At 49.1% G+C, this 27073-nt stretch overlaps 1 protein-coding gene across 1 annotated transcript in view; it reads left to right on the forward strand.

Annotated features, from left to right (window-relative positions):
• The window catches only part of PES1 (pescadillo ribosomal biogenesis factor 1), a 426838-nt gene that overhangs the window by 173993 nt on the left and 225772 nt on the right, over nt 1-27073 (forward strand). The window lies entirely within an intron of this gene.

Raw genomic sequence — 27073 nt, forward strand, 5'->3', positions numbered from 1 at the left:
AGCTCCTCAGTCCTGCTTCCAGATCCGAAATCCACCTTGCAAGCGTCAGGCCCGCTTGCTGTGAGGTTCATTCACAGACTGATAGCGATTCAGGAAAACCCTGGCTAACAACCAGCCGCAAGCTCCTTGGTTGCCGGAAAGTCTCACCTCGTGTTTCTCAACCTTGGCAGCATGAAGATGTGTGGACGTCAACTCCCAGAATTCCCCAGCCAGCACGGCTGGCTGGGGAATTCTGGGAGTTGACGTCCACACATCTTCATGCTGCCAAGGTTGAGAAACACTGGTCTCACCAGTTCCAAAGACAGTTTCAGATGGGAAATAACTCAGTTGCTGGAATTCTCGCAACCCATCCTTTCTTCTCAATAAAGCTTGCTCAAGAGACACAATTCCCATTTAATCCAAGAGGACTTCACATTCCATGCTGTATGATCCTTCTCTAAACAATATTCTATTAACGGAGCTTGATGTCCGCTTTTTTTTTAAACTACAGCTGGAATCATAAGCATTTGCAGCTAGCCATGAAGGTACAAATCTCTCGCCCCTGCACTGTCTTATAATCCTGGATGTTATGTGAAGAGGGCAGCCTTGTAAAATCTTAACGAGGGAACTGCGTTTATATACCTTAGAAGCATGCCCCCTTAACCAAAAGGTGCCATATGTTTTGATTATTGACACATATCCAAAGGTGCACCTAGAAGGGGTAGTTTTAATACTGCACTTATGTACATTGTTAACTTATCAGCTGATATAAAAGATAAAAGATGTCTCTTGCCCCTTAAATTATTATGACTACACAGCATTGACCCTGGATCCAGCAAGACCTCTAAACCATGTTCTAGTTCCTTTGGGGAAATTATGGGAACCCTGATCCTCTCCAAATCCTGAAGTCCATCCAGAATCAGATCTAATCCAACAAGCCTTTAGAGTATCAGCTTAGGAAGTAGGAAGTAAGACCTTACAGGGCAGCGTTTTTCATACCTGGCAACTTTTAAGATACGTGGACTTCAGCTCTCAGAATTCCACAGCCAGCTTGCTAATGCACAATCCTGGCATTTTCTGGTGGTCTCCCATCCAAGTTCCAACCACATCTAATCTTGTTTAGCTTTTTGAGATCAGATGAGGTAGGTCACAGCAGTGTTTTTCAACCTCGGCAACTTTAAGATGGGCGGACTTCAACTCCCAGAATTCCCCAGCCAGCCACTCAACTTAAAGTTGCCAAGGTTGAAAAACACTGCTTTAGGCCATCGGTGGTGGGCTGCTAACTGGAAGAAACACGTTTTCCAAGTGAAAAATCAGAAGGAGGCTAGTAACATTTTTCCCAACTAACAAATTTTATTAGAAGGCTTTTAGCCTCTGTCTTTGAATAAAATGTGTTAGTCAAAGAGGTGCTGCCAGACTCCTCCTGATTTTTTGCTGTCAGAGAATAGCATGGCTCTCCTACAATGAATACTTTTCTGATTGTCTGTAAGCAAATACTATGCATCATGTAAACACATAAGCTACAGCTATTTCCCCATTTTTTCAGTCTCTGAAGCTTCTGAGAAAACAAGGTTTTCTTCTAATATATTTAAGAAATCCTTAAAAAGTGTATTGTTTTTTATAAAAAGCACTTTCAACCCCAAATCTTGCTGACAAATTAAAAAAAAAATAACCCTGAAAATTCCACCCTTGCTGCTCCGTGATTTTTGACTCTCAGAGGTAACCTGCTGTGGAGATAGACTTCAAAAAAGGTAACAAAATCCAAGTAGTCCTCGGGTTACGGTGGCAATTGGGACCAGGATTGCCATTGCTAAGTGATGCAGTCACAAAGCGGAATGTCACGTGACTGTATTGCTTAGCAACGACAATCCCGGCAGTCCTGGTTGCCAGTTACTGTCGTAACCCCAAGATGTGCAGTCGTTAAGCAGGAAGAGGCGGGAGTCCCAAGTGAGGAGCGTGGGGTGCCGTGGGGGGTGGGGGAGGCCAGGAGAGGGCCTGGGAGTGCTGGTGCAAGCCGCTGGTGGGTGCTGTGGGGAGAAAAAGCAGGAGTGACTTACTGGAGCGACTTGCAACCTTCCTTGCCGGCTTCCCCATTGACTCTGCTTGTGGGAAGCCAGCAGGGAAGGTTGCAAATGGTGATCATGTGACCGCGGCTCCCTGTGATGTTGTAATTGTGATGGGCACCCAAGCACCTGGACTGCGATCACATGACTAGGGGTTGCTGCGATGGCCAGAACTTTGAGGATTGGTCGTACGTCCATTTTTTCAGTGCTGCCGTAACTTTGAATGGTCGCTGAATGAATGGACATAAGCCAAGTCCTACCATAAATATTGTTTCAGAGGAAATCTTTGAGGAACATATGGTCTCTCAGAAACAAGAGTTTGAAAACTGACATTTATCAACAGACAGTCAAGTTTCATGGCTAGCGTCTTGGGTGGCTGCCAAGTTCCTAGAGGTCGCCCAGACTACGAGGGACTCCGGGGGGTTTCCTTACCTCCTGGAGCTGCTTGGTTTTCTCGCTGGCCCTTTCCTCCATGGAGGACAGCTGAGGTTTGGAGCTCTTCAGCTGGAGCTTCAGAGAAGACAGCTGGTTCTCCAAGCAGCGCACCTGGTCCTTCAGCCCTTCTCGCTCACTGACCAGTCGAGATACCTGATGGGGACCAAGGTGGATTTGGAGATGTAAAAGCTTAGAGAATAACTGGATATGCTGAGTTTGGAGAGGAGAGAATATTCTTTTCTTGTTTACAGAAAAGTAGATGACAAAATTTACCCTAAATAAATCAAAACAGGGTCAATTACTGTGATTTGTTTGTGGTTTGCTACAGAAATGGTGGGTTTTCCATCTCTGGAGGTTTCTTAGAACTGGACAGCCCCCCCTCATGGTTGATTTAATTGGCATTCCTGCATGCTGCCAAGGGTTGGACTAGATCAGTGTTTTTCACCCTTGGCAACTTTAACGTATGGACTTCAACTCCCAGAATTCCCTGGCCAGCATGGGTGGACTTCAACTCCCAGAATTCCCTAGTCACCATGCATCTTAAAGTTGCCAAGTTTGGAAAACACTGAACTAGGTGATTCTTGTGGCCTTTTCCAATTCTACTATTCTATCGTTCTCTGAATTCCAGTGGGGCAATCGGAACTGGAGGTGGGGGAAAGCTCCAGTACTGCAAAAAAGTATTTTGGGGGGCAGTAGCCCACCTCTGAATTGATTCTATTAAAATACAGAGTTTGCACAGGGAGAGAATTCCACCCAACTGCCTGTGCCAGGTTGGTAGGACCTGCCTAACATGTACGCTATTTCACCTGTTTTTCTGCAGAAGCTGGCAGAAAATCCTCAGCACTTCGTTGCATTTCCATTGTGTGATCTGAGGAAACGGTTGCTAAGGGCTGAACAGGGGGGACTCAGAGGCCACTTGCAGCCTGTGGGTTGCCCCCTCCAATGCTGCTTATTAAATGTGGTGGCAGGTGGGTGGATGGTGCTTGAAGGGGAGGGAGAAACACCACCCAGGTGGGGAACCCGCGTCCTTCTTCACCTCCGCTTGGAGGGCCCTGTACTGGCTGCCCCGCCGCCTGAGCACGCTCAGCTCTCGCTCCAGTCCCAGCACGTCCTTCAGGCACAGCTCGCGCTTATATTCCAGCAGCACCAAGTCAGCCCTGCGGGAGGAAGGAACGACATCCTGGGATGCGGGGCGACGGGAGAAGAGGCAGAGAGAGGGACCAAGAGGCTGAAGCACGCCCAGCAGAGGCGGCTGTGCAGCAGAAAGAGAAGTGTCGCATCTGAGGCGTCCCCGGACTGGGCACCAACCCCTGCCAAGCACGGGCCTCAGGGCTCCCCCGCTGAGAGTGAGCTCGCGCAGATCTCAACGGGCCAGAAGCCCGGCCTTTGGGCCACCCCATGGGCCTGGATGCCTGTGCGCAGATCGACCCAGCCTGGTCCCAACCTCACGGCTCGTGGGGTTTTCTCTCGAAGGGTCTGTGACGGCGACTTACTTCTCCGTCCCCCTCCTGAAGGGTGGCTGGGCCTTCCTTCTGGCCAGGTTGCACGACTCGCCCCCGATGTTTGGCTGGGGTGCTACAAACGTGCCCCCCCAGCACATCTGTCTCTGGGGGGACAGCTCAGGAGAGCCTCTTGTCTCCTCTGCTGGATGACCCTGGTCGATCCTATCCTGACCAAGTTCCCTGGCAGAGAAACACGGCTTCTCTCCGTTGTCTCTAACCAGGATCCAGATATATCCTTCTGGGGAGCTCAGTCTTGAGCTTCCCTAGGTACCATCTGTTTTTCCTTGTGACTGAAGAGTTGTTTTAATATTTTACTTCATTTTAATGTAGACTACATATACACACATTCACATAGGTTTGCATGTGCATGTATTGTGTGTGTGTGTGTATAAAATAATATTTGGATCTGGCTTCTGGCATTATCGTCAGCCTCTGAGGCAAAATATCCAGGAAACAAACTCCACCAAAGACTAAAAACTATTTTTATTTAGATTGGCTATAGCAGTGTGTCTCCACCTTGGCAACTTGAAGGTGTGTGGACTTCAACTCCCAGAATTCTGGGAGTTGAAGCCCTTCAAGCTGCTGAAGCTGAGAAATACTGGGCTATAGTAACATAATCTTGCAAGTCTGACTGTGCTTCCTCTCTTCCTCCTTCATAAACTTGTGAACTAGAGGATCCGAGGTGCTTTTGCAAACCACCTTCATTCTTAAGCCATGTTCACCTCCTGGTCGTTCTGGCAATGGATCTCATTTCTCTCCTTCAGGGTCATCCTCTTCGCTCTCTCTACTTATAGTCATAATCAAAATTGACAGGTTGATACCTGGCCTCGTCCGCTTTATCCCGATGTTCTTCCATGTGCAATTCCAGTCTCCTTGCCAGCTTGCAGTGCTCCTGCAGGGCTTCCTGAAAAGTCTCCAGCTCCACAGCCACACACTGGGGGGGGGGGGGGGGAGGAGGAGTTGTGTGGCTGCAGCCTGCAGCTGCTCTGCTTTCCCCCCCCCCCCCTGTGCTGGGGAGGGCTGGGGAGGGCTGGTGTCTAGGAGCCCATCCCTCAGTGCCAGCCAGGGTCCCTGTGCTACCTAACTTTATGGCTACTTGGAAAGATCCCCCAAATCAGAAGCCTCTGCAGAGCGAGCTCAAAACATGCCTGGCTTCAGTTTATTTCAGTTTTTTTCCTCAGCTTCCGTTTATCCCAAGCAAAGGTCGCCTGCTTGACTTTTTGAACCTTGCTCCGGCAGACCCGTGGGGCTAGTTCGCTGTCAGGCCTTTGAAGTAGACCAGGCCAGGAAAAAAACACCCCTCGAGCTACTGAAACTCCATTTTATGGTAATAGGGTATAATAACATAATCTGGAAAGCCGGCTAGAATCTCTCCCTCCCTCCCTCCCTCCCTCCCATGCCAAAGAGGGCCAAGGCGAGGCAGTCCCGAGTTTCTTTAGATGCCCCCGCCTCTCTGTCCAGGCTAAATTCCTGCTTTCTTAATGGTTGCTGCAAGCCTGCTTCAAGCCTATGTTTGTACTCCTCTGCAGTGTGTTATGTGAACCAGGCAAATTGGGTTAATCTGGTAAACCATGGTTCTTTTAACCCCGGACGAGCGTGTGAGCCAGCCCTAATGAAGCACGGCCAGGAGGAAACCTTGCAGCCCTTTCACCTGCCCTCCCCTGCCCACTCTCCCGGGGCGCCCTGGTACCTTCTTCTGCTGGAGGACGCTGCGCAGGGAGACCTCCGCTTCCTGGATCTGAGCCTTCTTTTGCAACAGTTTTTCGTCTTCCAGTTTCAAGTCCTGCTTGGCAGAATCACAACACTTAAGAACATTCAGAGGGTTGATGGGATCTTTACAAGAGCCCTTCAAGGTGGGCCTAACCCGGAAGGATAATAAAGGAAGCTTTAGTAGCCCCATATTGCAGAGAGGAGGCTGAGGCAGAGGGGTTGGCTGAGGGTCTCGGTCTCCCAACACGAGTCGGGATGAGTGAGATTCAGCATCTTGTGCTCAATTTCCATCCGCCTGAATGGATGCTGTCAAGAGGCGTATTCCAAAGTATTGAGGCTCCCCTCTGCTTTGGGGGGGAACCGAGAGCCTCAAGGGGAGAAATTGAGCTTTGTACTGGTTGCAAAACTTAAGACATCCATTTTGCCTCTTAAGCACCCCAAATACAAAACTGGTGCCCCACATCTGTTCTTACTCATTGGAGGGTGTCCTGCAGGTTCTCCCAGAGGGATATGTGGTGGACTGAAGGCAACCCCCCCAACCCACATTTTTTGTACCCAAATCTTACAATAATGTGTGAACCAGGCTATCACATTAAGCTGCAATGTAGTTTATTTGTTTGGGCATTTGGAGAAAAGGTTTTGTGTGAATATGGAGTTGGAAGTTGGCTTCTGAATCAGGAAGAGCAGTATATGATGTGAAAATAAATGTTATGCCTTCTGAATGGTTTAACTCTGAGCAGGGTGTAAAACACGGATATGTGTGAAGTTTATTAATACATAAAATAAATAAAATAATAAAATAAAATAAAATAAAATAAAATAAAATAAAATAAAATAAAATAAAATAAAATAAAATAAAATAAAATAAATATAAAATAAAATAAAATAAAATGTTCCCTTGGATGTTAAAGGTATTCATGTGCATAAGGAACGTTTCTGGTGATGTTAGAAGGGTGTTCACTGGGGATGTGAACATATGCAAAGTTTAGACTTAGAACCTGATTTGCAGCAAATGTTAGATGACTTTATGATGCAACGAAGAATATGAGTCTGAAAATTAATGCATCAAATACCAATGTAGTTCTGTTCCATTAGGACAGTGTTTCTCAACCTCAGCAACTTTAAGCTGTGTGGACTTCAACTCCCAGAATTCCCCAGCCAGAAACACTACATTAGGAAAATGAAGTAATGATTGCATGTTACAATGGTAAAAAATTAGAACAAGTAATGAATTTGTGTACCTTGGTAGAATGTTTACTAAAAATGGGAACAAGGATGGAGAAATTTGAAGATGTGCAAATGCTGATAGAAAGGTGCCTGGTAATACGCAATCTGTTGGGAGGAATGAATGTTTGTAAAGCATTTGCAAAACCAATTTATGAAGGGAGAGGGAAGGGGTTGAGACGAAGGACGAGGAAACTGTGGCTGGGTGGAGCTGAAATCCTCAGATGGAGAGGGCAAGAAATTTAAAGAATGAAGGGCAATGAATGAAGCAGTTGTTGGAAAAGTACAGCGTATGGATTTGGCTATCTTTTCTTCTTCTGATCTCATGCCTTTAATTTATATGGTTTACTATTTCTTACTCTATTCAGCAGGAGGATGCTTACTCCAAAAGGGAATAGCGTGATGGCCATGAAGGTCTGTAAGCGTGGATAAGGTATGGTCAAAATAGCGAAGCTGGTGGCCACACATAAAAAGCAGGCCAAGCTTTGATTGCACCATCGTGATCACCATCTTGACTTTTCTGACCGTATCCTCTGGACTCTCCTGGGGCTACACGTTATGTGAACAGGCATTCTCAGGCCCATATTCCTCTCTTGGAACCAGGGGGGCAGCTGGGGCCCTGCAAGTTTTGGCAAGGGGCAGCCAACAGCAGCTGCGTAGGTGAAAGACTCAGAAACCGCTCGGCTGGACCTGCCCTCACCGTCTCAAGAGCCAGCAGTTTTTACCTGCTCTAGCTTTCGGATGGATTCCTCCAGCTGCCCCAGTTTGGCTGCACCATCCTCCGTTGGAGCATCTGTCTGGTGCTGTCCAGTCCTGGAAGTAGCCTGAAAAATGGGTATCAACAAAGTAAATCCAAGACCTGAGGTTAACCTAAAAAGCCCTAAATGTCTCGGAAGCTGGATGAGGAAAGCGTTTCTTCCCATTTCCACCTGCTTGGATCCCAAGATCTTCCCCTGAAATGCTGCTCCCATCACATCAGGACCGGTCCTGTCAGTGGTGGCACCATTTCTGGAACATCCTGCACAGAGGCCTGCCTGGCGCCTTCATTACAGCTCTTCTCCTGCCATAATGGTGAAGATCCTTTTATTTTCCCAGGCGTGCAAGTAAACCATTTCAGTTCCCTTTCCAGAACAATAGTGCTATTTCTCTTCCTGTCCTTTTATGTTGAGTTATTGCTTCTATTATCCCTGCTTCCGGTTTTTATTCCTGTTTTTATTTTAGTTCCTGCTTTTATGTTGTTTTTTTACACCATTTCACTCTTTACAGTATGTCTGGAAGAGCTTAGCATCAGGTGGAATGAGAATGGCTCAGAGTAGGAAGCCCACCTCTTCGAAAAGTATGTCACAAGTCCTGCAAAACTCCATGCAAAACAGAGGGTCACTGCTATTCTTAGAAACTGGGTCCTCAGTGGTATACCCTGCCTAAACATGGAGGCTTCATTACAACCACTGTGACCAATAAACTTTCCCTGTAAGAACATGCACAAACTGACCTTTTTTGCATCAATCTAAGCCATCACAGTTATGGCAGGGAGTTCTGCTGATGAATTATTTTGGGGCAAGGTCAAAGTATGAGAGCACTTTCTGAAAGGTATACGTCCTGCCCTCGCTTCTTGTCTTGTTTCAGGCTAGTCCTTCCTCCCAGTAATAGAAAGCCAGTAAGAACGAAAGCCCAACCCCAGAGGGGTCAAAGAAGTCAAGATGGTGGCCACACCCATGCAATCAAAGCGCAGCTCTTTACACATTTTGCAATGCATGTAAAAAAGGGTGGGGCTCTGATGTATGGTTGAGGCCACCATCTTGACTTTTTTGAATCCCCTCCCTATAGAGACCCCTACCCAACTCTGACACACAGCCCAATCCATGGGGTCTCCTGCTCTGGTACTGAGGACCAGTTAGCTCCATCTGTGATTCTCAAGGTAACCCTTCCTCCCACTTCCAGCATGTCCTGAATAGACCTGGTTTGGGCTGTGGCTTCCTGCTGTGGCTTCCTTCCAGTTGGGAGCCCACCTCCTGAAGTTGCCAGAACCCCGTCTGCTTTGGGTGCTCAGCTTTGCAAACTCCTCTTCATCTGCACTGGAGACGCTGGAACTCAAGGACCTGAAACAGCACAGCAGCCAGTTTGGTCTCATGGTTAAGGCAACGGGCTAGAAACCAGGAGGCTGTGAGTTCTAGTCCTGCCTCAGGCATGAAAGCCGGCTGGGTGACCTCGGGCCAGTCCCTCCCTCTCAGCCCAACTTGGCACAATGTAGACCAGGCTCCTCGTGGTGCACCCCGGGCAACATGTCCTGGCTAAATAGTCTACACGTCTGGCTGCTGGACCTCACAAGGATTTCCCAGCAAGGAAAAAAAAAGCAGCATGAACCCCCAGCTGCTATCTCATACAATTAAAAAAAAAAAAAAGAAAGCACAGCAGCCCCAGTACCGCACTGTCCTGGGAAAAACGAACAAAAGGCAGAGCCAAACGAAGCCCCCTAGGAGCAAATCTTTGCAGTCTTCCCCAAGCCAGAGCCTCCCAGATGGATTGGGAGTGCAACTCCCAGCACGGTACGCCGGGAGACCCAGAGTCCAGCTCTCCGGAAGGCAACCCCCACCCTTTTAGCCTTCTGCAAGGCCACTGAGACCCGGGTCTTCATCCAGGCATTGGGGTAGAATGATGGGAGCCTGTGGACCATTGTCGGGGCACCTTAGAGGATGACTGACCGAGGCACTGGGTTTTTACTTTGTTTTATGGTTTTATGATTTTGTAGTTTTATTGTTGTTGTGAGCTGCCCAGAGTTGTGTTCTAAGATGGGCAGCCATACAAATTTTTTAAATAAAACAAACGAACAAGTTGAGGAAGGCGGTTCTCCAAAAGGTAGGTGGGACGAAGGAGTCTGCTTTTGCTACTCACAAACAGGCCACCTTGCCTGTTACCTACTTCCTCCCCACCCCCACTATCTTACTTGGTCACCTGTCTGCCGTGATTTCACCTTTTCAACTATGCTGGCTCTGGTTTTGTTTTAAAGTAAATGCTGAAAATGCTCAGAAAGTTTGATGCTGCATTCTGTACATTCACAGTACTTTCAGACTTGTAAGACGGATGTCAGCCCTCCCAGGTAAACCAGACGGGAATGCGACCAGATGAGCTATTTCTACTTTATGATAAGGCTACTTAACCGAATCTTGCAAGCCTGAAAGTACAAATCTCCCACCGTCCCTTTTTACAGCCTGATCAATTAGAGTGGACCCTTCCTGCTTCTTTCTCTGTTACTCAGTTGTGGGCTCCTCCCCCTTTTATCTGATCATTCCCTAGGTAGCATCTCTCCTCCACTGTCTTCCAAGGTCATTCTCATATTGCATTACACATCCTGAGCCTGGCTACAGGGGGTCACTTATTCAGGAGGTGCAGCACCCCAAAAGTCATCCTTCCTCAGGCTTCCACTGGGAGCTGCAACTTTGTATGCCCCTTGCTCAGAAACTCAGGCGTCTTTTCCCCCCCAGGATGTCTGCAACTGTAGGCAGGCCTGACCTCCAGGATGATTCACATATGCCACCGCTTAGAGATGAAGGCTGCAGAGTTAATGCATAAAGCTGACACACAACTTACTTTTCCATGCAACTCAAGGACCCCCCTTTTATTTCAAAGACTGAGAGGAGAAATAAGCTAGAAGTCAGTTCTGTGCAAGCAGGAATCATGGCTTCAAAGAAAACCTCCTCCAATTTTTCCCAGCCTGATGCTCAGTGCCAAGTAGAGCTCCAGTTGCCTCAGTGCTGGGCTAGGGGTGGTGGGAGATGTAGCCATGAGTTCTATCTATGGCCATGGAAACGAGGACCAGAAATAATGGGTATAAATTGCAGCTATCTAGATTTTGTTCAAATATATGGAAAAACTTCTTGATGGTAAGATCTGAAAGAGCATAATGGTATGTGAGAAAGACTGTGAGAGGACAAAGAGATGCTGCCTAGGGAACAGTCAGATAAGAGAGGGCAAAGCCTGCAGCTGCACAATGGGTGGAGAAAGAGGCTCAGGAGGGATCCTCCCTAGTTTCTCAGGCTGTAGAGGAGGTAGGGGGAGTATTGTACTTTCAGACTTCCAAGATTCTGTCAATGTAGCCTTACAATAAAGTAGAATTAGCTCATCTGGTTGTGTTTCCTGTCCGGCCTACCTGGGAAGACTGACATCAATCTTGCAGTTCTGAAAGTACAACTCTCCTGTCTCTTTTACAGCTAAATATCAAGGTCCAAACTGTTAGTTACCTAACAGGTAGAGTTGAAGTGGCTGTTGGTGATAGTGGATAGCTGTAATGGTGTGTGAGTATGTGAGAAAGACCTTGGGAAACGGGGAAGAGATGCTGCCTAGGGAACAGTCAGATAAGAGAGGGCAAAGCCTGCAGCTATATAATGGGCAGAGAAAGAGACCCAGAAGGGAGTTTCCCTAGTTTCTCGGGCTGTAAAGGAGGTAGGGGGAGATTTGTACCTTCAGACTTGCAAGATTCTGTTAATGTGGCCTTACAATAAAGTAGAATTAGCTCATCTGATCGTGTTGTTTCCTGTCTGGTCCACCGAAGAGTGGAACAGTTTACTTACCAAAACATTTCTGTAGGTTTTCAAGAAGAGTCTGGATGCCCCCCACTCAAGAATAGGCTATTTGGATTTCCTGCATCTTGCAGAGGGTTGGACTAGATGATCCTTGTGGCCCATTCCAACTCCACAGTTTTGTGACTGTATAATTTTAGTCCCACCTGAAGGACACCTGTTGGATGTCCTGTTCTGTGTCCATCTAATGCAATGTTTCTCAACCTTGACAACTTTTAAGATGTGTGGACTGTATAATTGGGTAGCTGGGGAGTTCTGGGAGTTGACGTCCACACATCTTAAAGTTGCCAAGGTTGAGAGACACTGATCTAATGTTAGCCCAGCCTAACACTCCTTTCCCCTCTTCTCTAGCAGAACTTCATAGGAGACTTGGTTGAATGCCTGGCTTGTGTGTCTCCAGACTCAAGAGGAAATATCCTCAGGCTGAGGTTCTACAGGGCTGGTGGGCCCCGAAGTCCTCCTCTTAGACCCCAGCGGCTTCCCTGGTCTCTGCTTCTCACAGGTTCAGGAGCACTCACCTCCGCGAGTCCCTCGGTGGCCGCAGGGGCTTCTTTGCGTTGGGCCCATCAGCTGTCAGGGAGAAGAGACTGCTTAAGTCCAGCCTTCTGGAGAGAGAGGAAAGGTCCACCGGTTCCCAGCCCACAGAAAATGAGTGCAGGGAAGCCTCTCCCACGCGTGACCAGCTTCCCTCCCCCACAAGCAGGAGCTCCTTCTGCTGCACCCTGGATCAGGCCCTGCCAGCAGCCGGGAACCAGGGAATCGGCCCCAACAGCCCCTTGACGGCCAAGGCCGGAGTGCCCACAAACTGGGGGAGGGAAAGGCGAGGGGGCATCACCAGTTGAAGTTCTTCCATGCAGTCATTTGCTCTAAATTGCGGCGGGGGGGGGCAACTTTTGCCTGGGGGCCAGGCCAGTGGCAACAGATTGCCAGAGTAAGCGGGGGTGGGGGGGAATGTTTGGGGCAGTTTTTCCCCCCAGGGTAAGATGGGTTTCTTGAGCCCTTGGGGAGGACTCTGCCCCCCCCTGCTCCTAGAACCCCCTCAAAGTATCCCCAAATGAGAAAGGCAGGAGTGAAAATTTGGACCCTGACGAGGCCTCCTTGCTACATCCAAGCTGAAAGTCTCTCACGTCTTCGTGAGATTCTCCCCCAGCACACTTATTTCCTTAGAAAAGAAACTGGAGATACTTGCTGCAGCCTCCTTCCACAAAGACAAAATTTGTTCATTCACAACACTATCCACACCTATCGCCTGCAAGGTCCGTGCAGACGCCAGGCGTAGGCACCTGGCAGAAGCCACCATGACATCAGGCACGTAAGGACAGCATTGCGCAAATGACATGAACCGTGTCATTTGTGTCCATTGCGTGACATCATGTGTGACGTCACTCCCCCGCCTCCCCTGTGGATGCCCGTGCCAGAAAGGCTTTGCAGAGCCCGGTTCAAACTGGATCCAGGTTTGAGCAGCTGCTCCTTGTGGCCAAGGAAACAGGCAGCCTGAATCTGCGCGGCTGGGACCGAGCGCGCCAGAAGGCTTGAAGGCCACTTCCTGTAGCTGCCCACTCCTATGTACTTGGAGCAGGCAAGATGGCTTGGTCAACAAACCATGGTTAAAAATTCTAGCTTAAGGTTCTGTGTGAAGCCAGTTACATTTGTTTGCCACGGAAGGAGGGAAATGAGGCTGGAATAGCATGACCGGGAAGTCAGATCAAATCTTCATTCTGCTATGATGCGGTTCACTCACTCTCTACCCCACAGAATTGTTGTAAATATAAAAGGGAAGGGGAAGAACCACACACACCACCTCAAGTTTCTTGGAAGAAAAATCAGGCATAAACTCAAGCAGTAAATGTTTGCCCCCCTCTCCAGATCCTGCAACGGATTATTTTGCTCAAACTCTTCCCACCAACTTATCTTCAGTCACTTTCCTCAACATCACGCTTTGCAAGTGTTTCCACTATCCCGTCTCTCCCCCCAGCATCCACTGTGTATTGCTGCATCTGGGAAGGGACAAGCTGTGCCACCCAAGCAGATTTGCGACAAGGATCCGGTCCCTTAAATCTTCCTTTCAAACATTATTACAGGCTCTCTTAACTGCAGAGTTTTGCAGACAAAAAAGGCTGCAATCATAACTGGATTTCAAGGCTTCCTGTCCCAGATTCCTTGTGAGGATCCTTCATTTCACCTCCCCCAAGTCCCTGTTGGTGAGGGGTGGCCACAAACCATCTGCAAAGGACACGTCCTTTTATGATAAACAGTGCCAGCCAAGCTTCTTTCCCAACTCACTTTCTCCCCGCTCTGGAATGTCATCACAGACTTCAGTGCTTAGGGCAGCAGCCCAGGTGTCCCCGGGTCCTCCGGCCAGCCCTGGAGGGTTCCGGGCATCTGTCGGGGCATGAACGACCCCAGGATCCGTTCCCAACTCAGAGGGAGCCAGCCTCTGCCTTCTGCCAAGGAGCTTGGCTTTCAGAGGGTAGAGAGAGTGAGGCAGGATCAATTCCCCTCGATCTTCTCCAGCAAGGGACAACAGCCCACTTCTGCAGGGTCGTCCGAGGGGGCCTGGCTGTACAATCCCCCCTCCTGGGGGGTCCAATGAGGCCTTCTCAGGATGGCTGACCTCTGCTGTCCCTGGAGGGACTCTAACTTTTGATGTGGCCCTTCTGGCCATTGGCCAGGATGGCAGAGGATCTTCAGCAAGCAACCAGTGGCTTGAGCTTCTGGTGATGCTTTGTTTCCACTCAAAAGACCCCTCCAGCCCTTTTCCTCCTTGGGGTGATTCCAGGAATCCACCTTCCCTAGAGATCCCACCTTTTTCTCTTGAGCTCTGGAGCCTGGGGCGAAGATTCCTGTTCCATGGTTGGGCTCCCTTTCCTACGTCCGTCCCGTTGATGCTCCTGGCAGAGCACTTCTGTCTGAGTGCAGACACCTTTTCTCCTAGAGACTCCATGCTCCTGACTCCATGCTGAATAAGACTCTGGAGTGGAGGTTCCCTGCAACGGGGAGCAAATTGTCGGCTCCATTTCTCCTTGGACGCTTTTGCCGGCAACTGTGCGCTGGCCAAATCCGACGTGCAAGAATCCAAAGCGGGGTCGAGAGATCTGAAAGGTGGAGAAGGACCGGCATTCTCAGACAGGACTGCAGCAATGGATGCCAGAGGCCTGGCATCTCCAGGGCATAATGCAAGATCAGAAACAGCCTCATCCTCATCGGAGCTCAGCAGCAGATCCGCCAGACCTCGGTGGAACTCGGCAGCCAAGTCTTCGGTGCAAACAGAGTCTGACAGGCTTGGGGCGTCCTTCGAGTTGGGGAGATGCAGCAGCCACCCTCTGCAGTCCGCCTTCTGAGAGGGCAGGTCTCTGTCCCCACCTACATGCCCCCTGCCTGGATCTGCAGGAAGAAGGAAGCAAACGGAGAGCCGAGTGAACCTCTGTCTGCGTCAGAATTCATTCCTGTGAAATCTCTGCCACGTCCACATGGTGGAGAGGCGGGAGAAGCAAGGAGGTAAGTCTGCACCCTGACAGGGAATCTTGCGGGGCTGCTCCGGACCCAGATCCAGACCTCCTGAGAGTCAGTTGTCCGAATGAGGCTGAAGAAAGACAGAAGATGCACCTTGCTGGCCAAACAGGAGCAACAGGCAGGGCTGCTAACGGGTCTGCACCAGCCCAGCCAATTCAAGGCTTTACTCTGCCTGCCAAGCACAGGGCACCGGTTCCTCCTGCTTCCAAGGAAACCCACTGGGTCTTCCTTAGGCTAGATCCTGCATCACACCTGGAAGGTCTTAAGCCCTGGAAGGCTGGATATTTGCACTGGGGAAAAGGGAAGCTGGGTTGCATCTCTACATGGAAAAGGAAAAGGAGAAGAGAACATCTTCTCAGGTAGTACTCATAGCCAATCCCAGATGGACCCAGAATTCCTTAACAGGAGTAACTGCCTCGTCCTGCCTTAAAAAGATAAAGCCAGGATACTCAGAGGTCGTCCCACACAATCTTGCAACCTGTCGGACCAAGCAAAAGGGTGACCTAGGGAGCTTCCTCGCTGGCGAGGGGGAGATTTAAATCTAGATCTTCCTGGGTTCCGTGTCTGGTATCCTCTGAAAAAGGAAGCGTCGAAGCACACAATTTGCAGAATAGCCAATGAAGGAAGATCAGAGTGGACTAGAACAGGGGTGCTCAGCCCAGGTAAGGAGACGGGCAAGACCTAACGTCCTGCTGGCAGGAGCTAAACCAAAGATCTGACCTGCTGTGCTGGAGGTGGCCCCTGTTCCACCGAGGGCGGGAGGACCATTACCACTGCTGCCCTCGATGCTTGGCCTAGGTACCTGTGGGGCAAGAGCAGTAAGTTAGGGGGTTCCTTTGCAAGGAGGACCGGCTAGAAACCAAATCTCAGGAAAGTGCTGCAGAACTTTGGGTTGCTGGAGAGAGACGTGTCAGCTGGGGTGGTACCACAAGGCTGAAGATCTGGTGGCTACGTCACCCCATCTGAGCTTGGTTAATTTTGAGGGTGCACATCAGTCTCCCCAGCTATTCTGGCTGGTGGGAGCTCTGCAGACCCTTTCCGGGCCCTCCTTGCACAGAACCTGGTTATCAGGAACGCCACATATTAATCCGTGACTCTTGCAACCAGGCATGTCACTGACCTTTCCCAGGGCCATTCTGGGTGGCTTTCATTGGGACTGGAAGGGAGAAGGAACCTGGAATCTGAATTCCTAGCATCGCTCTCTAGGGGCGCTCATGTTCTTTCTTACGGAGTACCGTTGAAAGATGAGTAAAAAAATCTCCCCAGTTCCCATTTTTGAAACTCCCGGGAATATTCCACATATGTGATCTCTGAATCTTCATGGGGGCTGGAAGATCTAGAGGAGGTTAAGGTGGGCAACCCTGGTGCCCTCCAAATGTTTGGGCAGACATGCTGGCTGTGGCTGATGAGAAAAGACCTGGGCAGCACACACCCCAACACATCAGCAGGATTCACAACGCGTTATAAAAATTCATCCATTTGCAAATTTTAAACAATGGTTTATGGCTTTTGAGTGCTCTGTGAATACAGGGGTTGGATTAGGGGATCTCCAAGTTCCCTCCTGCTCTTTTTATTCTGTGATGCAAACCTAACAAAGAAAAGCACATTCATCCATCTCGGCTGACTGAACTTTCCGGCACCAGTTGTCCAGGGACTCAGGTCTGCAAGCCTGCAGGGGATGGGGCAGGGTGGGTGGGGAGGGTCTCCCTGTCCAAATGTGGATCTGAGGTCTTTTGCATTCCACCTTCTAGGAAGGACTCTTTGCCTAACCTTCCAAAGGCCACTGGAATGCAAAAGTCAGACCTCGCCCTGCGAGATTGGAAATCAAAGTTCTCCCCCATGGCTGGATAAGCACCAACCTCGTTGGCAAGTCGGGGGCCCAGACAGCAAGGCATGGCTGACCTACCTGCATCGGGCTGAGCTGAGCATCAATGCAATCCAGCAGGAAATCACAGTGACCCTTGGACCAGGGGCTTGACCTCTCTGACGGAAGGACAGCTGTCTCTCTCATCACTGCTGGGGAGGCAGCAACATCTGCGAAAGTGGCCACCTCCTATGAGTCATGCTCAGGAGCAACCCTCTCCGTCTGCCCAGAGCTTTAGCATTAACTGGCCCACCTCTCAGCCCAAGAAGCTGGCTTCACCATTTTATTCTTGGTACTGAGTACTTGGTACTTGCCAGTGAGTATGGGCAGAATGCTGTCTCTGCTTGCTCAGTAACAGCATGGGCCCTTCTATGGTCACATTTGGGGCCCAGGTATCCAGTTCAGGACTGACCCCCAACCTCAACATTTTTATTAGAAATTAAGAGGCACGAGAAAAGCATGGGCACCAAGAGACAGTCATTCTTTGGAGGGAATTTGACATCCCGGAAGGAATGTATGAAGGGTTGATCTTCACACTTAGCCTACAGAAAAGACCACAGAGAAACCTATGACACCTTTGAGAGAGCTAGATAGTGGGCAGATCCATGTTATTTTCTTGGCAGCGATTAGGAAGAAGTTCCCCTCTTCTGGAAACTTTTGTCAACTTCCCAGTTTAGCCTACAGCCCTGGGATCTCCTAGTGGTCTCCCATCCACATACAAAGCAGGGCCAATCCTGTTTACCTTCTGTTTTAGAAGCCAAGATTGGTGGGATGTTGCTGCCACCTCCTTCGTAAAATCTTTCTTGAACTGAGCTCAACTCTTGGTAACTTCATGGACCTATTGTTATGAGTACAGATGGTGAGCAGGAGGGAGCCCCTATCCAGGGGGGAAAACACATGCGCAGTTTAGGGGCTTTGAGCTGTCCTTCTAAGAAACCCAGAACAGACCCGCCTTGGGTTTGGGGGTTTATCTGTCTGGGTTTTCCCACACTCCTTCAGTTTGGTAGGATTTTCTGTCTACTGTAGCAGTTAAATAAACACTAGAGACAATCTCCTCATCCCAGCGTGGTCTTTGCTTAAGCCAGGACACCTATTCCTGTTATTTTCTTGGCAACAATACAGACAGGGTTGCCTTCTTATAGGACGTTTTTGCCCTCATCAAATTAACTGAAAGGCTACAACCACACCCTGGCAGAAGCCAAAACTGGATTCACTGCTACCAAGGAAACAGGATTTGATCCAATGGGCTTAAGTTAAAAGCTAACAGTGAAGGCGGCACCGGTCCCTTGGGGCACATTCAAGCTGGTATGCCCAAAGTGCAACCAAGCCCACTTTGCCCCAAACGTGGTCACCCTCTTCTGTGCAATTTAGGATCCCTAATTGAGAGTTCACTGTGCAGACAGATCTTCCTCTGGGAGACACACAAGTGTCCTGACACTCTTAGGCTGGGAGGGTGTTTCTCCCCTGGCCCCGAAGGAGGACATTGGAGTTTCTGCCTTAAAAGGCAACAGGAATCAACAGCCTAGAGGGGTGGAAGGGTCCCCCTCGCTGCAGATCTGCACGCAGAAGCTGGGCCACCCAGCGCTCCGAGTCCTGCAGCTCCTGACCCAAAGGAGACATACATCGAACCTAAGGAATTCCCAGTGTGCAGCTTTTTTTCTGCTGGGAGATGGAAGCTCTGGTTTCACTGGTAGAGGATTCCACCTTGATGTAGAAACCACCATGGATTCATATCGGCTGCATTCACATAACACGTTTAACATGGTTCCTCAGTTTGCACAGTACCTTCAACCACAAATAAGGAATCTGCGTTCACACAGACTCTGAGCCACCAAAGAAACTAACCAAGATTAACATTAAGAGCGATGTATGGAATTTTAAAAAAACCCTTATGTACATGATGTCATTTGTGAGCTATTTTTATGACACTTTTTAATACTACTATTATTGTAAGATTATGTTTGCTGCTCAGAGTGTTTATAGCAGAGTGGAATACAAAGGCTAGTAAATAAATAAATAAATAAAATTAACCCAGCACAGCACATTGTGTGAATGCAGCCATTTGATAGGGCTGTAGCTGTAGTATCTGGGCCGCAATACTCTGGATAATCAGTAGATGGCAGCAAAGTGACACAGAAAGCCTCAACTCTGCCCCCTCTAGTGGTGGTCTGGAGTACTGCAGCTTGGTAGTCCTATCATTAAGCCTCCTTAAGCCTCCTGTTGGACTGGAATGGGCCACTTCACATCAAATGACCACCAGATCTACTACTGTGGACAAGAGGACCACAGAAGAAATGGAGTAGCCTTCATAATTAATAGTAAAGTGGCTAAAGCAGTGCTTGGATACAACCCCAAAAACGACAGAATGATCTCAATTCGAATTCAGGGCAAGCCATCTAACATCACAGTGATCCAAATATACGCCCCAACCACAAATGCTGAAGAAGCTGAAGTAGAGCAGTTCTATGAGGATCTGCAGCACCTACTGGACAACACGCCTAAAAGAGATGTTATTTTCATCACAGGAGACTGGAATGCTAAGGTGGGCAGTCAAATGACACCTCGAATTACAGGTAAGTATGGCCTGGGAGAACAAAACGAAGCAGGACATAGGCTGATAGAATTTTGCCAAGACAATTCACTCTGCATAACAAACACTCTCTTCCAACAACCTAAGAGACGGCTTTACACATGGACTTCACCAGATGGACAACACCGAAATCAGATTGATTACATCCTTTGCAGCCAAAGGTGGCGGACATCTGTACAGTCGGTAAAAACTAGGCCTGGAGCTGACTGTAGTTCAGACCATGAACTTCTTCTTGCACAATTTAGGATCAGACTAAAGAGATTAGGGAAGACCCACAGATCACCTAGATATGAGCTCACGAATATTCCTCAGGAATATGCAGTGGAGGTGAAGAATAGATTTAAGGGACTGGACTTAGTAGATAGGGTCCCGGAAGAACTCTGGACAGAAGTTGGCAGCATTGTTCAGGAGGCGGCAACAAAATACATCCCAAAGAAAGAGAAAACCAAGAAGGCAAAATGGCTGTCTGCTGAGACACTAGAAGTAGCCCAAGAAAGAAGGAAAGCAAAAGGCAACAGCGATAGGGGGAGATATGCCCAATTAAATGCAAAATTCCAGAGGTTAGCCAGAAGAGATAAGGAATTATTTTTAAACAAGCAATGCGCGGAAGTGGAAGAAGACAATAGAATAGGAAGGACAAGAGACCTCTTCCAGAAAATTAGAAACATTGGAGGTAAATTCCAGGCAAAAATGGGTATGATCAAAAACAAAGATGGCAAGGACCTAACAGAAGAAGAAGAGATCAAGAAAAGGTGGCAAGAATATACAGAAGACCTGTATAGGAAGGATAACAATATCGGGGATAGCTTTGACGGTGTGGTCAGTGAGCTAGAGCCAGACATCCTGAAGAGTGAGGTTGAGTGGGCCTTAAGAAGCATTGCTAATAACAAGGCAGCAGGAGAAGACGGCATCCCAGCTGAACTGTTCAAAATCTTGCAAGATGATGCTGTCAAGGTAATGCATGCTATATGCCAGCAAATTTGGAAAACACAAGAATGGCCATCAGATTGGAAAAAATCAACTTATATCCCCATACCAAAAAAGGGGAACACTAAAGAATGTTCAAACTATCGAACAGTGGCACTCATTTCACATGCCAGTAAGGTAATGCTCAAGATCCTGCAAGGTAGACTTCAGCAGTTCATGGAGAGAGAATTGCCAGATGTACAGGCTGGGTTTAGAAAAGGCAGAGGAACTAGAGACCAAATTGCCAATATCCGCTGGATAATGGAAAAAGCCAGGGAGTTTCAGAAAAACATCTATTTCTGTTTTATTGACTATTCTAAAGCCTTTGACTGTGTGGACCATAACAAATTGTGGCAAGTTCTTAGTGGTATGGGGATACCAAGTCATCTTGTATGCCTCCTGAAGAATCTGTATAACGACCAAGTAGCAACAGTAAGAACAGACCACGGAACAACGGACTGGTTTAAGATTGGGAAAGGAGTACGGCAGGGCTGTATACTCTCACCCTACCTATTCAACTTGTATGCAGAACACATCATGCGACAAGCTGGTCTTGAGGAATCCAAGGCTGGAGTTAAAATCTCTGGAAGAAACATTAACAATCTCAGATATGCAGATGATACCACTTTGATGGCTGAAAGTGAAGAGGAACTGAGGAGCCTTATGATGAAGGTGAAAGAAGAAAGTGCAAAAGCTGGCTTGCAGCTAAACCTCAAAAAAACCAAGATTATGGCAACCAGCTTGATTGATAACTGGCAAATAGAGGGAGAAAATGTAGAAGCAGTGAAAGACTTTGTATTCCTAGGTGCAAAGATTACTGCAGATGCTGACTGCAGTCAGGAAATCAGAAGACGCTTAATCCTTGGGAGAAGAGCAATGACAAATCTCGATAAAATAGTTAAGAGCAGAGACATCACACTGACAACAAAGGCCCGCATAGTTAAAGCAATGGTGTTCCCTGTAGTAACATATGGCTGCGAGAGCTGGACCATAAGGAAGGCTGAGCGAAGGAAGATCGATGCTTTTGAACTGTGGTGTTGGAGGAAAATTCTGAGAGTGCCTTGGACTGCAAGAAGATCAAACCAGTCCATCCTCCAGGAAATAAAGCCAGACAGCTCACTTGAGGGAATGATATTAAAGGCAAAACTGAAATACTTTGGCCACATAATGAGAAGACAGGACAGCCTGGAGAAGATGCTGATGCTAGGGAGAGTGGAAGGCAAAAGGAAGAGGGGCCGACCAAGGGCAAGATGGATGGATGATATTCTAGAGGTGACGGACTCATCCCTGGGGGAGCTGGGGATGTTGACGACCGACAGGAAGCTCTGGCGTGGGCTGGTCCATGAAGTCACGAAGAGTCGGAAGCGACTAAACGAATAAACAACAAGCCTCCTGTTGGATGAATCCCCAGCCAAAGCAAGATTACCTGGAATGTGAGGTTGTTGTTTTTCATCTTCTAACTCCTTTTTCAACTCTGTGCTGGCCATGCTGTCTGTTTCTGTAGGAAAATTCACAGAGGCTGCGTTTGCCCAACACACCAAACCACAAATTGATCAACATTTTATCCTGGTACCGTGAACATCTAGTTCAAAATTGGTTTACAGACGATCATGTCAAGGGGATCCAGAAAACTGGGTTCATGTAGGGCTACCGGTTCTGGGCTGCCAAAATCCAGAGTATCACTAGACGGCAGAAGATACAGCAAACTTCTGCTGCTACCCAGTGGTCGCCCACGCAGCCCGGACCGGAGTGCCTAATGGGCACACCACATTTCAGTTGACGGGAAGCGCGTCCTGCGAATAGGCACCGAAGTAGCACAGATGCGGCTTTGGGGCTGGGATCCCTCGGCCTTCGTGCCGGTTCTGCCCTTCAGCTGGGGCTGGACCCCACTTGCTTCGGCAACGTTTTCACTATTCATGCCAGCCTTCTTTCTCCCACCTAGAACGGAGCAAAGGAATTAGCAGCGCACGTGCGATTCGATCCGATTCTTTAGGCAGACGCATCCGCCCCAGCAAGTGGGAAAATAAGGACTCGTCCGAGGAGACCCGGCAAGGAATCGAGACGTCGCCCGTTCGGCGAGGGCGCCCGCGACTCACCTGCTGCCTGCAAAAACCGGCCCCCGCCCCTCGGCCGCGCGCGGGTAGCTCCTCCCGCTTGGGCCGGAGCACGCCTCCGTTTACAACCGTGGAACGTCCCCGGCCGCGGTTGCCTGGCTACCGTGGAACGCGGAGCAGCTCCCGCGCTCCCATAGGCGGAGAGCCCCATCCGTTGCCTAGAGACGCCACGCGGCGGCCTCTCGGAAAGTGCGGCGGGAAGCCACGTGTGGCTGCGGGGAGGGGTCCCTGCAAGACCCCCCCGGGCGGGACGCTTGAGGGAGCACCCCGGAAGTTGGGGAAAGCTGGAAGGGTGAAAGGGAAGGAATTTTGCCGTGCAGCAAGGACCAACTCTCTCTCTGTGGTCGCTAGGAGCCGAAAACGACTTGAGGGTACATATTCAATCAATCAATCAATCAAAAACCATTATAGCTTTGGCTTCGTCCCCTTGTCCAGCCAGTTGGCAGTGCCCAACTCACAGTGGCTAGTATCAGAAAGCTAAGCAGGGCTAATTAGACCTGCTTATTCCTTGGATGAGAGACCACCAGGAAACCTCAAAGCCAAAGGGTAGCTTGGGAAGTCGGGAAACAGAGCCTGGGTAACTGTGGCCGAGCTGCTTGTTTTAGTGTACAGCGTCAATCAGGTCACGAGTTTGGGGCATCTCTCAGGTGAACCAGTGTGTCCTTAAACCTGGTTTAGTGCCTTGTGCAAACCTAGAAGGCTGAGGACTGCAGGCCTTAAAAATCAAGCGGGAGGATCCTTGTCTATCTCAGCCTCTCTCAGCTCTTGAGACTGGATGATAGCTGGAGCAAAATTTCATCCATGATATTCCAGCATTAAAGAAACCAGCAAGTGAGCATCACCTATCATCCATTCACCTGTTGCTACCTTTGAGAAAGAGGTGAACTTTAGCAAACATTTTTCTCTGGAGTCCTGCGCCAATTTCCATTCAGCAGGCTATGGAGGGCATGGCTGCTCCGGGCGGTTCTGATGAGCATCTGCAACGTCGCCCAGCAGCTGGGACCACCACGTTATACACGGTGACCAGGAGCCCACCTGGATCCTCCTCCTCGACCCCTGCGCCTCCCTCAATGGCTGGCTGGCAGCTTCCACACCCTCCTCTGGGGCACAAACTGGTCCTGTTGGTGGCTTTCAAAAGTACGGCAGGAAAAATGCAGAAGTTGCATCCCTCCAGCTGGTATTCCGATGCTGGAAATCTCCAAGGCACACTTGCAGCTCAATTTGCCCTGCCCAAGATTCCCCCCTACCCCCCCAGGCAGGGGTTTCTGCAGGGAGATTCAATCACATGGTTGTGGCACCATCTTGATTTGTTTTTGACCACCCATCTCCGCAGACATCTGTCCCCAGGATTCCAGCATTCCCCAGGCCATTCCAAGCTTTCATTTGAAGCCACCTTGGAAAGAAATTCATCCCCATTACAAACCTTCCATTTTCCATCTGCCAGGATGAGGGAGAATCTTGCCCTACCTGCACCCACCCTCTCAGATCTTCCAGAAATACTGTCGCCTCTTACCTTAAAGCTACGAGTAACCGACTGAATCACCGTTGAATCTAAGAAGGGGAGGAAGCATGGGCAAATGTGTTCCCCATCACGTAAGCCCAGAAAATAAGGCAACAAAGCTGTTTCCCACTCCCTTTCCCATGCGCCCTGTCTCCCCTGAAACAGGCCGTTAAAAAGACAACCAAAACAAAGCAAGGAACCCCTGTATCTTTTATTGTTAACATAATTAAAGCTGAACTGAGAGAAAGAGACAGGAGAACATCACATCAGCTCAGGTTTTTACAGTATAAGAGGATCAGAAAAAAAATGCTACAGTTGGTGGCTGTTTTGGGGAGATGGGGACGCTGGAGATAACGCAGGCGAGCCTGCAGAAGAGAAGATCCTTGCAATGCAGCTTGAATTGGGTCCGGAGTCCAGTGCATGTTCCCAGTCCTGGAGATGCTGCATTGCCTAACGGGGGAGAACAGAGCCATTGCAAAAAAACACCCCTAGCTTCACTCACGAGAGACACCTGAAGACATGAAGGACCAAATCCATGTCTCTGCAATGTATCCTATCCCATAATCATCTCTGGGCAAATTGGTTAAAGCAGTGTTTCTCAACCTTGGCAATTTTAAGAGATGAGCCTGGGTTTGTCCATGAAGACCAGTGTTCCTCAACCGTGGCAACTTGAAGATGTGTGGACTTCAACAGCTGTTCAAGTCCACACATGTTCAAGTTGCCACGGTTGAGGAACACCGGGTTAAAGGACTGGGATTTTTTTTTTTTTTTTGGAAGGGCCACAAAAACGTGCCTGCAGCTCACAGGACAGAGACGATGTCGGTGGCCCAACCCTGCTGGCTCTGGAAGGACCAGGCCCAACTGCACCAGCTGCATTTCTGAACCGGGAAACGTGAGCTGTAACACGTTCTAAGAAACTATTTCTTCTCAGAATTAAAACCCTGCCTGAGAGATTTGACATCCATATGGTTCAAACATATCAGGAAAATTCCTTTTGTGCCATCATTCTTCATTCCCCTCCCCCCTGGAAGTTATTCCCTGTTTTTAGAAAGAAAAGCTACCTAGGAGAACACCCCTGTTGACTAAATGATAAATGTAAGTAATTTTTACAGCCAACTTGTGTGGTTTGGCCTTTGACAGACTGCTGTTGCTGGAGGTTGAAACCTTGGGGCTGTTGCTAAACCATCCAGACAACTCTTTTGCCAGATTGTTCCTTCTGTGGCACCGGGGAGATCAGTCCCACTGATGCATGCCAACGTATGAGGAGGATTTGCAAGCAAACCATTCCTTAGAGCACTCCTGCCTGCCTCTATAAAGGTCTTCAGGAATCTGACACCATCCCCAACTTGGTGCCTCCCAGATGTGTTGGCCTGCAAGCTTCCCTTGCTCCCAGCTGTAGTGAGCTGGAGACCTAATGATGGGAAACACGTGGAGCCCGACACACTCAGAGAACACCAAGTCGGTTCTGCTTTGGAGCATGGCCTGCCTCCCGCCAGGCCTTAGTTGAGAAATACGTTCTCTCTCTAGCCGTTTTGCCTACCAAATCTGTTCTGTCTTTGGTTCTGGGACAAACAACATCGAACAAACCTACGATCAGTCACACTTTCAGCACAATCCGCCAGACAATTCTTGTGCATGGAACCTGAATTCTATGGGATGTAGCACAGCTTGTATTTCTTATCCCGCTATTTAATTTTACTATAAACGGGGGGGGGGGGGGAAGCCATTGTACCCTGAAAGAATCAAAATGCATTGAACATATTTGTACTATAAACACATTCAGACAGAGACTCCTGTCATCATTACTGTTTCTTCTAGTTACGTACCCATATAAATTTAAACAAAATAATTTTATATATATTTGTGTACATATATTATATATATATATAAATAAATTAGAAACAAATAAAGATTAAAGGTACACTGCCATCAGTGGTGAGAGTACGCTGACGTTCAGTCACTATTGTTATTCAATGTACGTGTGTGTATAGATCTGTATTTGCACAGGTAAGGCGTGTGAGCGTGTAATGGTTCCTCCAGGGTAGGGGGTGTGGGGACCTGGCCAGTGATACCCCGTGTGGATCCTGCTGGGCTTTTGCACTCTGGAGGCCAGGAGAGGCAAGACCCCAGGTGATTATTGCTTGTTTCCTCCCCCTGAAGAGAAATGGGTCCCTTCTCAGGGTGCGGTGATGAGACGCCACCTTAAGTGGCACAGCAGCAGGAGGCACCCGGGCCCTTCTGTTGCCTGCCCTGCTGGGCTTGAGGGGTGTCTGTCCAAGTGCCGGTTGTTCAGGGGGCCCTAAGCAGTCCAGCCTTGGGGAATGACCAGCTGGACAACCAGGAACTGGTGGAGCAAAGGGTCTGGCACCAGAAGATGCTTCTGAGGCTGGGCTGGGGCTGGGCAGGAACAGCACAGGCCCCAACGTGCCAAGGGTCCCGATGCACCCCCCCCCCCAGCCAGTGCTCCCCAGGTTAACTGGGGCTGCAGTTCCCAGATTCCCCCTGCCAGCAGGGCTCCAGGTTGGGCAAAACCTGTCCACGGAGTCACCATCCGACTGGCCGTGGTGGGATGCTCAGTATGGAGGTAGCTAGGCTGGTTACCCCAGGGCGTCTGAGCTGACCGGAGCAACAGCAGCATTCTGCTGGCATCTCTGGCCACACTCTTGGATCTTCTGCACTTGCCAGGCTCCTCTCTGCCATCTGATGATGACCTTAAGCAGCAGGAGGGGTGTGTGTGTGTGGATGTGAGTGCATGTGTGCATGAGTGTGCTTTCTACATACATGGCGCCATTGAGGCTGGGCTGCTTCACATAGGCAACTTTGCCCGGGGCGTCCCAGAGCAGGCTGGGCATTAATCCACTTCAGCCCGTGGCTCTGCACGTGCCCACTGCTAAGCCCGAAGTCTCTGTGTGAATTGTGGGACCTGGCCACCATGAGAGTGCAAACTAATCAGCATAGCTTTACAGCATGCTGGACAGGAGAAAAATGGGTTCTGCCTCAACAGACTGGGGGATGCCGGCCATTTGATCCTCACC

Source organism: Candoia aspera, chromosome 15 (genome assembly GCF_035149785.1).
Source record: "Candoia aspera isolate rCanAsp1 chromosome 15, rCanAsp1.hap2, whole genome shotgun sequence".
Taxonomy (NCBI): domain Eukaryota; kingdom Metazoa; phylum Chordata; class Lepidosauria; order Squamata; family Boidae; genus Candoia; species Candoia aspera.